Below are 12,283 nucleotides of genomic sequence, written 5' to 3'. Positions count from 1 at the left end.
TGCACTAGGTATACCCAGCCCCCCTCTATATAACCCTGGCACTAGGTATACCCAGCCCCCCTATATAACACTGGCACTAGTGACACCCAGCCCCCCTCTATATAACCCTAGCACTAGGTATACCCAGCCCCCCTCTATATAACCCTAGCACTAGTGATACCCAGCCCCCCTCTATATAACCCTTGCACTAGTGATACCCGGCCCCCCTCTATATAACCCTAGCACTATGTATACCCAGCCCCCCTCTATATAACCTGTGACAGACCCCTCTGTCAGTACTGGAAGGGTTAACTTTGTTCAGTTTTGAGAAACTATTTTCTGAAGACAGGTTTCCTGGCATCAGCTATTGTTTACTGTAATTAAGTTTAGGTGATAAGCCTTAACCTTGTTTAATCACCTCCAGAGTTCAGACTGCCAGGTGTCAAGAAGGACTCCATTGTTTCTTGTGTTTAAGTGTTTATTTGGTTTAGTAATGCAATTCTATTGTATCCTGTAAAAAGGCATCTTCCCTCTATGTAATGTACTATACACTTCCAATCCCCCATCTGGTCTCCTAGGGAGTGCCAACCATGTGGGAGACCTGCATAAATACTGGGCATATAGCCCTCAATTAAACACATTCTTCTGTTTTACCCTCAAGATGGAGCTTGGTCTCATGTTTGGGGGGAATTAACTGGGTTCCTGTGTTGCTGATCCCGTATTCAGGACATCTTTGCTCTGGTATTAACCCTCGATATCAGGGTTATACCATAACAATTGGTGGCAGCGGTGGGATGGTCCTCATCGCCCAGAAGAGCAACTACACATCCGGATCTAATGGGAATACCGTATGAAAGGCTGAAAAGAGCCACCCTTAAAGACCTGCTAGAACAACGGGGGCGACAAGCCAGTAACCTCAGGAAGAGGGAGATTATTACAATACTGCCCGAGATGGACGGAGTACCAGGGCCCGAAGGAACCAATGAGCCCAGTATATCAGACAGAACCCCCGAAGAAGCAAGCTTTGACCGGGCGGTTAAAATAAGACTGGCACATTAGGGCCCCAACCCGTCTGCCGAAATTATCGAACGGGTCATAGCAGCTGTGGAGGCTAACCTACTTCGCCAATGCGGCGCTGCAGCAGCCCATGTCACAGCAACCCCAGTGGAAAAGAGAAAAGTACATTTTGCAGCTTTTAAAAACTTCCTGGAAACCGAAGGAGAGATTGATGGGTACCTTGCGGATTTTGAGAGGCAATGTGCCCTACACAAGGTACCCGCAGAAGACTGGGTCACGATATTATCCGGAAAATTATCCGGCCGGGCCAGCGAGGCTTTTTTGTGCCATTCCAGATGAGGAAGTCGGGGATTATAATGCTGTAAAAGAGGCTCTGCTCTCCAGGTATGCGGTTTCACAGGAGGCATACAGGAGGCAGTTCAGAGACGCTGTTAAACTAGCAGGAGATTCCTACGTTGAGTGGGCATGTAAGGTGCACCGCACAGCAGCTCACTGGATGGCGGGGTGCCAAACCGTATCCGGGGAAGAGGTGTTGCAGCTATTCCTGTTGGAACATTGCTTCAACAAGTTATCCACAGGAGTTAGAGAGTGGGTTCGGGACTGTAAACCCTCCACACTGCATGAAGCTGCTCGCCTGGCAGATGAGTATACGGATGCAGATAAGTATACAGATTCCCGCAAACTGTACACTGCTACCACTAAGACCCCTGCCAGAGTGGAGTACCGACCCACAGTCACCCCAGCATCTACCAGTTACCAACCCCCGGCGCACCACTCTACCACACCGCCTTCAGCCACAAACTATCCTCAGACAGCCCGGTTCAACTCACAGGACTACTCACAACCTATTCGGTGCTTTGGATGTAAGCAACTAGGGCACAAGAGACCAGAGTGTCCCCTAAACACAGCGAACCAAGCACAGTCCTGGAGGAGACCTGCCGGCGGAAACCCACGTAACCCTCAGCCTGCTGCCCACTGCGTAGAGGAGGAAGAATGCTGGGGCATCCTACATGAAGCAGACCCCGTGCAAGCTGCCCACCGGGATAACCCACAACAGCACCGACAACTGGTTAAAGTGAATGGGAAGGAGGTCAGTGGTCTACGGGATACTGGTGCTACCATGACCTTGCTCCAAAAGAACTTGGTGTCCGAGAACCAGCACACCGGAGACACTGTGGCTGTGAGGGTAGCAGGGGGCGCTGTGTTCCGCCTACCTGTTGCCCAGATACATTTGGATTGGGGAGTGGGCGCTAGACATGTGAATGTGGGGGTCATGAAGGATTTACCAGCCGATGTTCTCCTTGGAAATGACTTGGCCCCCCTTGTTTCTGCCTACACTCCGATGGGTCCCGCTGATGTTATCCCTGTGACTACCCGTGCCCAGACCAGTGCTGCCGAGACCGACCCACCTGCTGCTGAGACCCAGGTAAGACTCTCTCCCCCGACTTGTACCCTAGATCAGACCCCCTTAGGCTGGGATACCCCAGAGACGTACGGGAGGGAAACCTGGGAGGATCCGACCCTTCAGAAGTATAGGGCTAGGGCAGATGCTGGAGAAGAGGGGGTAGATGGGAAACGTTATGAGTGGGTGGGGGATAGGCTATATAGAATCCATAAACCTTCCCAGAAAAGTACTGCCCCTCCGCAGAATCGGCAGCTGGTGGTGCCTGCGAAATACCGGCAAGAGATTCTGCGGATTGGGCATGATGTACCATTAGCTGGACATCTAGGGTGCCGCCGCACAGCTCATAGGATCACCCAAGATTTCTTCTGGCCCAATTTTAACCGAGATGTGCGGGTATATTGTAGTACTTGTGACACCTGTCAATGGGTGGGTAAGCGGGGGGAATCACCCAAAAGCTAGGCTTATGTCTATGCCTATCATTGGGGAACCCTTTTCCCACATAGCCGTTGACATTGTGGGTCCACTAGCCAGAGCTAGTCCATCAGGTAAGAAGTACATTCTCACCGTGGTGGACTATGCCACTCGTTACCCAGAGGCAGTAGCACTGTCTAATATAGAGGCAGAGATAGTAGCTGATGCCCTGGTTAAGGTTTTTACTAGGGTCGGGCTCCCTAAGGAGATTCTCTCCGATCAGGGGACCCAGTTTACCTCTGTGCTCACCCAGCAGCTGTGGAAGGTGTGCGGCATTAAACCGCTGCTCAGGTCGCCTTATCACCCACAGACTAACGGTCTCTGCGAGCGCTTTAATGGCACCCTCAAGCAGATGCTAAGGACTTTTACTGACACTTGCAGAGACTGGGAGCAATTCCTGCCTCATCTGTTATTTGCTTACAGAGAGGTGCCCCCTGGAATCTACTGGGTTCTCTCCCTTTGAGTTTATTCTATGGGAGAAGTGTCCGCGGACCCCTGGATCTCATTAGAGGACACTGGGAGAGAGAGACAGAGCAGGAGGGGATCCCCATAGTACCATATGTCCTCGAACTCCGGGACCGCATGGAGAAACTGTCCCTGATGGTAAGGGAGAATCTCCAGGTGGCCCAGGGGAGACAGAAGAGGCGGTACGATCGGGGTGCAGCGGGTCTTCCAGGTTGGACAGAAAGTTTTGGTGCTCAAGCCTGTGAGGACCAACAAGATGCAAGCATCTTGGCAGGGCCTATATAAGGTGTTAGCTTAGGTGTGTGATACTACCTATATTATAGCCAGCTGTGCAGATAAAAGGATCCAGCGATCCTTTCATGTGAACATGCTGAAGGAGTATCAGGAGAGGCCAGAGGATGTCGCTGCAGTGTGTGCCCCTGCTGCAGACGACCCAGAGAATTTACCCCTGCCCGACTTACTAGAGAAGGACCCCCAGACTGACCTCACTAGTCTTGTGCAGCTAGGGGACCGGTTAAGCCCTACAGAGAAGGTACAGGCAAGACAGCTTCTGTGGGAGAAGCAGGCGACGTTCTCCCAAGAGCCAGGCTACACTACCCTAGCTGTACATAAGTTAGAGACCCCTGGACAGAATCCCCTGCGACAGCCCCCCTACCGTATCCCCGAAGCAGTCCAAGAAGGAATGCGGAAGGAGATACAGGAGATGGCTCGGCTGGGAGTCATTGAGCACTCGGATAGCCCTTGGGCTTTACCTGTAGTCCTGGTACCTAAGAAAGATGGGACCACCCGGTTCTGTGTGGACTACAGATGGCTCAACAAAAGGACCACCACTGACGCCTACCCGATGCCCCAGGTAGACGAATTACTAGACCGTATTGCTAGGGGACGCTATCTGACCACCATAGACCTGTGTAAGGGCTATTGGCAGATTCCCCTGGCCGAGGATGCTATCCCCAAGTCGGCCTTCGTCACCCCATTTGGCCTGTACCAGTTTAAGGTCATGCCCTTTGGGATGAAGAATGCTCCGGCTACCTTCCAGCATATGGAGGATAGACTCCTCGATGGCTTCCAGGAATTTGCTTGTGCATACCTGGACGACATTGAGGTCTACAGTGAGTCCTGGGAGGAACACCTAATCCATGTAGGGGTGGTTCTGGACAAGATTCGGGCCGCTGGCCTGACCTTGAAAACAGACAAGTGCCATCTAGGTATGGCTGAAGTACAGTACTTGGGTCACCGAGTGGGGTGTGGGAGCCAGAGACCGGAGCCAGCCAAGGTAGAGGCTGTGGCTAACTGGCCCACACCTATCACTAAGACCCAAGTGCTAGCCTTCCTGGGGATGGCCGGTTATTACCGACGTTTTGTCCCTGACTACAATACTATCGCCAAGCCCCTGATTGACCTGACTAAAAAGAACCTTCCTAAACAGGTCCTGTGGTCTCCAGCTTGTGAAGCCGCGTTTCAGGCACTGAAGCAGGCTCTTGTGAATGCCCCTGTCTTGGCTGCCCCAGTCCCTAACAAACATTTTCTCTTTCATACAGATGCTTCCATGTATGGAATGGGGGCTGTGCTGAACCAAGTCGGGGAGGATGGAGGAGAGCACCCTGTCGCATACTTAAGCAGAAAGTTGTTACCTAGAGAAGTGAGTTATGCGGCAGTAGAGATGGAATGTTTAGCCCTGGTCTGGGCACTGAAGAAGTTGAACCCTTATTTATACGGACAGGAATTCTCTCCCATAACGGACCACAATCGCTTAGTCTGGCTTAACCGGGTCTCAGGAGACAATGGTAGATTGCTGCGGTGGAGTTTAGCCCTCCAACCCTATAAATTCACCATCAGCTACCGGCCCTGTAAGCAAAACGGGAATGCAGATGGATTGTCCCGGCAAACTAACATTGTTACCACCTCCTAGTCCGGTCATCCCCAAGTTGACCCGCCAAAGGGCCAAGCTGGGTCTGCTGGAGTGTCCCACCTTGAGGGAGCCGTGTGACAGACCCCTCTGTCAGTACTGGAAGGGTTAACTTTGTTCAGTTTTGAGAAACTATTTTCTGAAGACAGGTTTCCTGGCATCGGCTATTGTTTACTGTAATTAAGTTTAGGTGATAAGCGTTCACCTTGTTTAATCACCTCCAGAGTTCAGACTGCCAGGTGTCAAGAAGGACTCCATTGTTTCTTTTGTTTAAGTGTTTATTTGGTTAAGTAATGTAATTCTATATGTATCCTGTAAAAGGGCGTCTTCCCTCTATCTAATGTACTATACTCTTCCAATCCCCCATCTGGTCTCCTAGGGAGTGTCAACCAAGTGGGAGACCTGCATAAATACTGGGCATATAGCCCTCAAAAAAACACATTCTTCTGTTTTACCCTCAATATGGAGCTTGGTCTTGTGTTTGGGAGAAATTAACTTTGTTCGTGTGTTGCTGATCCCGTATTCAGGACATCTTTCCTCTGGTATTAACCCTCGATTTCAGGGTTATACCATAACATAACCCTGGCACTAGTGATACCCAGCCCTCCTCTATATAAATCTGGCACTAGTGATACCCAGCCCCCCTCTATATAACCCTAGCACTAGGTATACCCAGCCCCCCTCTATATAACCCTAGAACTAGGTATACCCAGCCCCCCTCTATATAACCCTGGCACTAGTGATACCCAGCCCCCCTCTATATAACCCTAGCACTAGGTATACCCAGCCCCCCTCTATATAACCCTGGCACTAGTGATACCCACCCCCCTCTATATAACCCTGACACTAGGTATACCCAGCCCCCCTCTATATAACCTTAGCACTAGTGATACCAAGCCCCCCTCTATATAACCCTAGCACTTGTGATACCCAGCCCCCCTCTATATAACCCTGGCACTAGTGATACCCTTCCCCATCTATATAACCCTGGCACTAGGTATACCCAGCCCCCCTCTGTATAACCCTAGCACTAGGTATACCCAGCCCCCCTCTATATAACCCTAGCACTAGTGATACCCAGCCCCCCTCTATATAACCTTGGCACTAGTGATACCCAGCCCTCCTCTATACAGGGAGTGCAGAATTATTAGGCAAGTTGTATTTTTGAGGATTAATTTTATTATTGAACAACAACCATGTTCTCAATTAACCCAAAAAACTCATTAATATCAAAGCTGAATAGTTTTGGAAGTAGTTTTTAGTTTGTTTTTAGTTATAGCTATTTTAGGGGGATATCTGTGTGTGCAGGTGACTATTACTGTGCATAATTATTAGGCAACTTAACAAAAAACAAATATATACCCATTTCAATTATTTATTTTTACCAGTGAAACCAATATAACATCTCAACATTCACAAATATACATTTCTGACATTCAAAAACAAAACAAAAACAAATCAGTGACCAATATAGCCACCTTTCTTTGCAAGGACACTCAAAAGCCTGCCATCCATGGATTCTGTCAGTGTTTTGATCTGTTCACCATCAACATTGCGTGCAGCAGCAACCACAGCCTCCCAGACACTGTTCAGAGAGGTGTACTGTTTTCCCTCCTTGTAAATCTCACATTTGATGATGGACCACAGGTTCTCAATGGGGTTCAGATCAGGTGAACAAGGAGGCCATGTCATTAGATTTTCTTCTTTTATACCCTTTCTTGCCAGCCACGCTGTGGAGTACTTGGACGCGTGTGATGGAGCATTGTCCTGCATGAAAATCATGTTTTTCTTGAAGGATGCAGACTTCTTATTGTACCATTGCTTGAAGAAGGTGTCTTCCAGAAACTGGCAGTAGGACTGGGAGTTGAGCTTGACTCCATCCTCAACCCGAAAAGGCCCCACAAGCTCATCTTTGATGATACCAGCCCAAACCAGTACTCCACCTCCACCTTGCTGGCGTCTGAGTCGGACTGGAGCTCTCTGCCCTTTACCAATCCAGCCACGGGCCTATCCATCTGGCCCATCAAGACTCACTCTCATTTCATCAGTCCATAAAACCTTAGAAAAATCAGTCTTGAGATATTTCTTGGCCCAGTCTTGACGTTTCAGCTTGTGTATCTTGTTCAGTGGTGGTCGTCTTTCAGCCTTTCTTACCTTGGCCATGTCTCTGAGTATTGCACACCTTGTGCTTTTGGGCACTCCAGTGATGTTGCAGCTCTGAAATATGGCCAAACTGGTGGCAAGTGGCATCTTGGCAGCTGCACGCTTGACTTTTCTCAGTTCATGGGCAGTTATTTTGCGCCTTGGTTTTTCCACATGCTTCTTGCGACCCTGTTGACTATTTTGAATGAAACGCTTGATTGTTCGATGATCACGCTTCAGAAGCTTTGCAATTTTAAGAGTGCTGCATCCCTCTGCAAGATATCTCACTATTTTTGACTTTTCTGAGCCTGTCAAGTCCTTCTTTTGACCCATTTTGCCAAAGGAAAGGAAGTTGCCTAATAATTATGCACACCTGATATAGGGTGTTGATGTCATTAGACCACACCCCTTCTCATTACAGAGATGCACATCACCTAATATGCTTAATTGGTAGTAGGCTTTCGAGCCTATACAGCTTGGAGTAAGACAACATGCATAAAGAGGATGATGTGGTCAAAATACTAATTTGCCTAATAATTATGCACACAGTGTATAACCCTAGCACTAGGTATACCCAGCCCCCCTCTATATAACCCTGGCACTAGCTATACCCAGCCCCCCTCTAAATAACCTTAGCACTAGGTATACCCAGCCCCCCTCTATATAACCCTAGCACTAGGTATACCCAGCCCCCTCTATATAACCCTAGCAGTAGTGATACCCAGCCCCCCTCTATATAACCCTAGCACTTGTGATACCTAGCCCCCCTCTATATAACCCTAGCACTACGTATACCCAGCCCCCCTCTATATAACCCTGGCACTAGTGATACCCAGCCCTCCTCCATATAACCCTGGCACTAGTTATACTCAGCCCCCCTCTATATAACCCTAGCACTAGGTATACCCAGCCCCCCTCTATATAACCTGGCACTAGTGATACCCAGCCCCCCTCTATATTACCTTGGCACTAGTGATACCCAGCCCCCCTCTATATTACTTTGGCACTAGTGATACCCAGCCCCCCTTTATATAACCCTGGCACTAGATATAACCAGCCCCCCTCTATATAACCTTGGCACTAGGTATACCCAGCCCCCCTCTATATAACCCTGGCACTAGTGATACCCAGCCCCCCTCTATATAACCCTGGCACTAGTGATACCCAGCACTCCTCTATATAACCCTGGCACTAGTGATACCCAGCCCCCCTCTATATAACCCAGGCACTAGTGATACCCAGCCCCCCTCTATATAACCTTAGCACTAGTGATACCCAGCCCCCCTCTATATAACCCTGGCACTAGTGATACTCAGCCCCCCTCTATATAACCCTAGCACTTGTGATACCTAGCCCCCCTCTATATAACCCTAGCACTACGTATACCCAGCCCCCCTCTATATAACCCTGGCACTAGTGATACCCAGCCCTCCTCCATATAACCCTGGCACTAGTTATACTCAGCCCCCCTCTATATAACCCTAGCACTAGGTATACCCAGCCCCCCTCTATATAACCCTAGCACTAGGTATACCCAGCCCCCCTCTATATAACCTGGCACTAGTGATACCCAGCCCCCCTCTATATAACCCTGGCACTAGTGATACCCAGCCCCCCTCTATATTACTTTGGCACTAGTGATACCCAGCCCCCCTTTATATAACCCTGGCACTAGATATAACCAGCCCCCCTCTATATAACCCTGGCACTAGTGATACCCAGCCCCCCTCTATATAACCCTGGCACTAGTGATACCCAGCACTCCTCTATATAACCCTGGCACTAGTGATACCCAGCCCCCCTCTATATAACCCAGGCACTAGTGATACCCAGCCCCCCTCTATATAACCCATACACTCTAATGTGCTAACCAGCCTCAGCTTAGCTGTTATATCTTTAAGATTTCACTTAATCACATATAATATCTGAAACTGGAGAGTGACTGTTTATACTTCTGTTGTAGGGTGCAGAATATTCTTTCTCTTGTAAGGTGTATCCAGTCCACGGATCATCCATTACTTGTGGGATATTTTCCTTCCCAACAGGAAGTTGCAAGAGGATCACCCACAGCAGAGCTGCTATATAGCTCCTCCCCTAACTGCCATATCCAGTCATTCTCTTGCAACTCTCAACAAACATGGAGGTAGTAAGAGAGAAGTGGTGAAATGTAGCTGTTATTTTGCTTCAATCAAAAGTTTGTTATTTTTAAATGGTACCGGAGTTGTACTATTTTGTTCCAGGCAGAAAAATAGAAGAATCTGCCTGTGATTTCTATGATCTTAGCAGGTTGTAACTAAGATCCATTGCTGTTCTCACACATGACTGAAGAGAGAGGTAACTTCAGCGGGGGAATGGCGTGCAGGTTATCCTGCTATGAGGTATGTGCAGTTAAGATTTTTCTAGAAGATGTGAATGCTAGAAAATGCTGCTGATACCAAATTTATGTAAGGTAAGCCTGAATACAGTGATTTAATAGCGACTGTTATCATGCTTACTTTCTGAGGTAATACTCTTTTATATTTACAATATAAAACGTTTGCTGGCATGTTTAAACGTTTTTATATATGCTTTGGTGATAAAACTTTATTGGGGCCTAGTTTTTTTTTCCACATGGCTGGCTTAAATTTGCCTAGAAACAGTTTCCTGAGGCTTTCCACTGTGTTACTATGAGTGGGAGGGGCCTAATTTAGCGCTTTTTTTGCGCAGTGACTTTTACAGACTGAGACATCCAGCTTCCTCCAGGAGTCCACTGAATGCTATAGGACATCTCTAAAGGGCTCTTAGGCTTTCCAAAATCGTTTGTTGAGGAAGGTAGGTCCACAGCAAGGCTGTGGCAGTTTGGTGTGACTGTTAAAAAACGTCTATATCGTTTTTTTTATCCGTTTTTTGAACTAAGGGGTTAATCATCCATTTGCAAGTGGGTGCAATGCTCTGTTAGCTTATTATACACACTGTAAAAATTTCGTTTGATTTTCTGCCTTTTTTCACTGTTTTTCAAATTCTGACAAAATTTGTTTCTCTTAAAGGCACAGTACCGTTTTTTATATTTGCTTGTTAACTTGATTTAAAGTGTTTTCCAAGCTTGCTAGTCTCATTGCTAGTCTGTACAAACATGTCTGACATAGAGGAAACTCCTTGTTCATTATGTTTAAAAGCCATGGTGGAACCCCCTCTTAGAATGTGTACCAAATGTACTGATTTCACTTTAAGCAATAAAGATCATATTCTGTCTTTAAAAAATGTATCACCAGAGGAATCTGACGAGGGGGAAGTTATGCCGACTAACTCTCCCCACGTATCAGATCCTTTGACTCCCGCTCAAGGGACTCACGCTCAAATGGCGCCAAGTACATCTAGGGCACCCATAGCGTTTACTTTACAAGACATGGCGGCAGTCATGGATAATACACTGTCAGCGGTATTAGCCAGACTACCTGAATTTAGAGGAAAGCGAGATAGCTCTGGAGTTAGACGAAATACAGAGCATACTGACACTTTAAGAGCTATGTCTGATACTGCCTCACTATATGCAGAAGCTGAAGAAGGAGAGCTTCTTTCTGTGGGTGATGTTTCTGACTCAGGGAATATGATGCAACCTGATTCTGATATCTCTACATTTAAATTTAAGCTTGAACACCTCCGCGTGTTACTCAGGGAGGTTTTAGCTGCTCTGAATGACTGTGATACAATTGCAGTGCCAGAGAAATTGTGTAGACTGGATAAATACTATGCAGTGCCGGTGTGCACTGATGTTTTTCCAATACCTAAACGGTTTACAGAAATTATTACTAAGGAATGGGATAGACCAGGTGTGCCGTTCTCTCCCCCTCCTATTTTTAGAAAAATGTTTCCAATAGACGCCACCACACGGGACTTATGGCAGACAGTTCCTAAGGTGGAGGGAGCAGTTTCTACTCTAGCAAAGCGTACTACTATCCCTGTCGAGGACAGTTGTGCTTTCTTAGATCCAATGGATAAAAAGTTAGAGGGTTACCTTAAGAAAATGTTTATTCAACAAGGTTTTATCCTACAGCCCCTTGCATGCATTGCTCCTGTCACTGCTGCTGCGGCGTTCTGGTTTGAGTCTCTGGAAGAGGCTTTACAGGTAGCGACTCCATTGGATGACATACTTGACAAGCTTAGAGCACTTAAGCTAGCCAATTCTTTTGTTTTTGATGCCATTGTTCATTTGACTAAACTAACGGCTAAGAATTCTGGTTTTGCTATCCAGGCGCGCAGAGCGCTATGGCTTAAAACATGGTCAGCTGACGTTACTTTAAAGTCTAAGCTGCTGAACATTCCCTTCAAGGGGCAGACCCTATTCGGGCCTGGTTTGAAGGAGATTATTGCTGATATCACTGGAGGGAAAGGTCATGCCCTTCCTCAGGATAGGTCCAAATCAAGGGCCAAACAGTGTAATTTTCGTGCCTTTCGAAACTTCAAGGCAAGTGCGGCATCAACTTCCTCTAATGCAAAACAAGAGGGAACTTTTGCTCAGTCCAAGACGGTCTGGAGACCTAACCAGACCTGGAACAAAGGTAAGCAGGCCAAAAAGCCTGCTGCTTTCTCTAAAACAGCATGAAGGAACGGCCCCCTATCCGGTAACGGATCTAGTAGGGGGCAGACTTTCGCTCTTCGCCCAGGCGTGGGCAAGAGATGTCCAGGATCCCTGGGCGTTGTAAATTATATCCCAGGGATATCTTCTGGACTTCAAGGCTTCCCTCCCAAAAGGGAGATTTCACCTTTCGCAATTATCTGCAAACCAGATAAAGAGAGAGGCATTCTTACACTGTGTACAAGACCTCCTAGTTATGGGAGTGATCCATCCAGTTCCAAAGGAGGAACAGGGACAGGGATTTCTCCAACATAGGTGTGTCCGGTCCACGGCGTCATCC

At 47.7% G+C, this 12,283-nt stretch overlaps 1 protein-coding gene across 1 annotated transcript in view; it reads left to right on the top strand.

The window, feature by feature from the left end:
* The window catches only part of LOC128659681 (uncharacterized), a gene marked incomplete at its 5' end in the record, with an annotated part of 378,536 nt that overhangs the window by 101,091 nt on the left and 265,162 nt on the right, over nucleotides 1–12,283 (top strand).

Source organism: Bombina bombina, chromosome 5 (assembly GCF_027579735.1).
Source record: "Bombina bombina isolate aBomBom1 chromosome 5, aBomBom1.pri, whole genome shotgun sequence".
NCBI classification, from domain to species: Eukaryota; Metazoa; Chordata; class Amphibia; order Anura; family Bombinatoridae; genus Bombina; species Bombina bombina.
The sequence above is the reverse complement of the archived record's forward strand: the minus strand, read 5'-3'. Positions and strand labels throughout refer to the sequence as shown.